A 3,522-nucleotide genomic window follows, 5' to 3' on the forward strand; every position below is an offset into this window, starting at 1 on the left:
TGAAATCTGAGCTGTCGTTGAACACAGCTAGAAGCCAGAGGGAGCATAGTAGAGGAGACAGGTTCATGGCTGAACTCTTTAAAGAAGCGAGTATATTTTCTATCTGCCTGGACTATGTTGATAATCCCAAGCACCCAAAATATGAATACCTCCCCTTCCTCCAATTCATGCACTCACTGCAGAAGGAGCACCATGGGGAGGGTTGATTGTGCTCTCTCTGCCCTAAGGTCTCTCAGAAGAGTAACATCAGGCCCACTCCCAGCTGAGGGAGCTAGAGTCCAAGGTCAAGGCCCTAGAAAACCAGCTGAGAAATGTGCTAACAGATTAACCCCAGAATAAAGTCCCAAGTGGATATGACCTTGGATATGGACACAACTCAACAATCATCTCATTTCTGGTGACCTAAGAAAGATTCACTGTGGCAGTTCCCAGCAGAATAGATGAGTGAATGCTATTCAAGGCTCCCTGAGTGTTCTGTGAGGAATCTAGGAATCGCCTGTCCTCCAGATCATCCTGGGCAAGGGCATAACCTGTAAGCCCAGGGTCACAGCTACAGGAATCACTGTGCTCATGATCAGAGACAGGACTCTTCTGCTTAGTATGAAGATACAGTAAAGCACCTGATCACTTAATAATTATATTGATTATGGAAAATGACACTGCTGATATGTTGTATTGTCATGTTCTTTTTGTTGGAACTTTTGTTTATATTTTTTCCAATAAATATTTTCAATTTAAGATAAAAAAAGAAAACATCAATTAATTTAATTTTCCATGTTATAAGAGAAAAATCAAACAATCATTTCAAAAGTTGTAGATCAAATTCAACAACATCCATTAAGGATAAAAATCTCTTAGCACACTAGGAATAGAGTAGAATTACCTTGACATAATAAAAGGCATTCACCAAAAAAGAAGCTACCACAAATATTGCCTAATGACGAGACTCAAAGCCACTCTTTGTGAGATGGAGAACAAGATTAAGTTGCCTTGTACGCCACTTCTCTTCAAAATTATCCTGTGTTTCTTAGCCAATGTGGTAAGGCCAAGAACAAGAAATAAACTGAATATAAGTTAGAAAGAAGAAATAAAATGTTCCTGTTTCCAAATAGTTTGAATGTATCATTAGAAAACCCCCAAAATGGCTCGGCGCCTATAGCTCAACTGGCTAAGGCGCCAGCCACGTACACCTAAGGTGGCGGGTTTGAATCCCCAGCCCAGACCTGCCAAACAACAATGTCGGCTGCAGCCAAAAAATAGCCGGGCGTTGTGGCGGGCGCCTGTGGTCCCAGCTACTTGGGAGGCGGAGGCAGGAGACTCGCTTGAGCCCAGGAGTTGGAGGTTGCTGTGAGCTGTAATGCCAGGGCACTCTACCCAGGGGGACAGCTTGAGGCTCTGTCTCAAAAAAAAAAAAAAAAAAAAAACCCCAAAACAAGAAATACAAAAGGGAACTGTTAGACGAATCTGCCTCTTTGAGTGAAGAACAACAAAAAAAACCTCTACTTCGCAGACTTCTTGTTTAATATCTCACGTTCTAAAACCCTCTTAGCTGCAAAGAGCCCTGGAGAAAGGGATTGTGAATGGAAGATAGTTGGTCAATCAGTTGTTCTATCCAATCAATAGTTCTATCCAAATTAGAAGTTATCAATAAATATGATTATATACTAAAAAAAAAGAAAATCCAAAAGAATCTATAGATAAATTATTAGAATTAATAAGAGTTTACAAAATTTCTGGACATAAAATGAACACAAAGAGCTATTGCATTTGCATACATCATTAGCAATAAACAGAAAATGGAAGGCCAGGCACAGTGGCTCACGTCTGTAATCCTAACGCTCTGGGAGGCTGAGGTGGGTAGATTGCCTGAGCTCATAGGTTGGAGACCAACCTGAGCCAGAGCAAGACCTCGTCTCTAAAAATAACCAGGCGTTGTGGCAGGCATCAGAAGTCCCAGCTATTTGGGAGGCTGAGGCAAGAGAATCTCTTAAGCCCAAGAGTTTGAGATTGCTGTGAGCTGTAACACCACAGTACTCTACCAAGGGCAACAAAGTGAGACTCTGTCTCAAAATAATTAATTAATTAATTAAAAAATATTAAAAAAGAAAATAGACTCTGAAAAAGATATCACTTCCTGAGTCAGGAAGATAACTCAATATTTGGAGAACTTCTTATTTTATGAGTTTTCAAGTATGTTGTATAATATGCATAATAACATCTTTTTATTTTCTTTTAATTTTTTAAATTTCAGATTAATGTATGGGTACAATTAGGGTATTATTATTTTCCTTTTAATATGGGAAACATCTCCAGTTATTTCCTCTTTTTCATTTCTACTTTTTTTTGTTTGGGGGGGGTGGGATAGAGTCTCACTTTGTCACCCTGAGTAGAGTGATATGGTGTCATAGCTCAGAGTAACTTCAAACTTCTGGGGTCAAGCAATCTTCTTGCTTCAGGATCCCAAGTAGCTGGGACCACAGGTGCCCCTATCACCACCTGCATGGCTTGTTTTTCTGTTTTTAGTAGAGATGGGGGTCTCACTCTTGCTCAGGCTGGTCTCAAATTTCTGAGCTCAAGCAATCCACTGGCCTCAGCCACCCAGAGTGCTAGGATTACAGGCATGAGCCACCTCGCCCAGCCTCTTTTTCATTTCTGATTTAATTCCACCTCTCTTTTTTTATGACAAGAAAGCCAAAAACCAAAAATAGCCAAGGTATCTTTTAAAAAGGAGAAATCTCTGGTAGGACACATCTTCTAAGATGTAAGAACTTACAGTAAGACCCTCATACTTAAGGTAGCGTAGAGTTGTATGCCTAGACAATTGTGCCAATGGGACAGAATAGAAAGCAGAGAAATAGACCTACTTCTATTTGGATGCTTGACATAGGGGAGAGTTAACAACATAGTAAATGATGCTGAGACAATGGCTGTCAATATGGACAAAAGAAATTTGATCTCTCACAACACACATGAAAATCAATTCATGGGGAATTAAACCTAAATACAGAAAGCACAATTTTAAGACTTTAAGGTCTTATATTAAATGAATTTCTTTAAAACAAATTTCTTTAAATAATAGACAAGAAAGTACAAAATCAAAAGGGAAAGCTCTACACCTCTGATTTAACTAAAATTACAAACTTTTGTTTTGGGAAAGAAGCCATAAAAATAGGGAATAAACCCTCACAAACTGGGGGTTAATATTAGCAAAATATGTAATCAATCAAGGACTACTACTGAAAATATGTAAAGAACTATTCTACATCCAAAAAGGGAAAGAAAAAAAGCCTAACAACTCAATTATTTAAATGGAGAAAAGACTTAAATGGGTTCTTAACAAAAGAAGACATCTAAATGACCAAGAAACATATAAAAAGATGCTTCACTTCATTATAAGTCAGAGAAATTCAGATTAAAACCTCTAAGATTTTGCCACAGGATTTTCAAAAATTAAGAAATGACGGCTTGACGCATGTGGCTCTAGTGGCTAAGGCACCAGCCACATACACCTAAGGTGGCGGG

Source organism: Otolemur garnettii, unplaced genomic scaffold (assembly GCF_000181295.1).
Source record: "Otolemur garnettii isolate 467f Iridium unplaced genomic scaffold, OtoGar3 scaffold00026, whole genome shotgun sequence".
Taxonomy (NCBI): domain Eukaryota; kingdom Metazoa; phylum Chordata; class Mammalia; order Primates; family Galagidae; genus Otolemur; species Otolemur garnettii.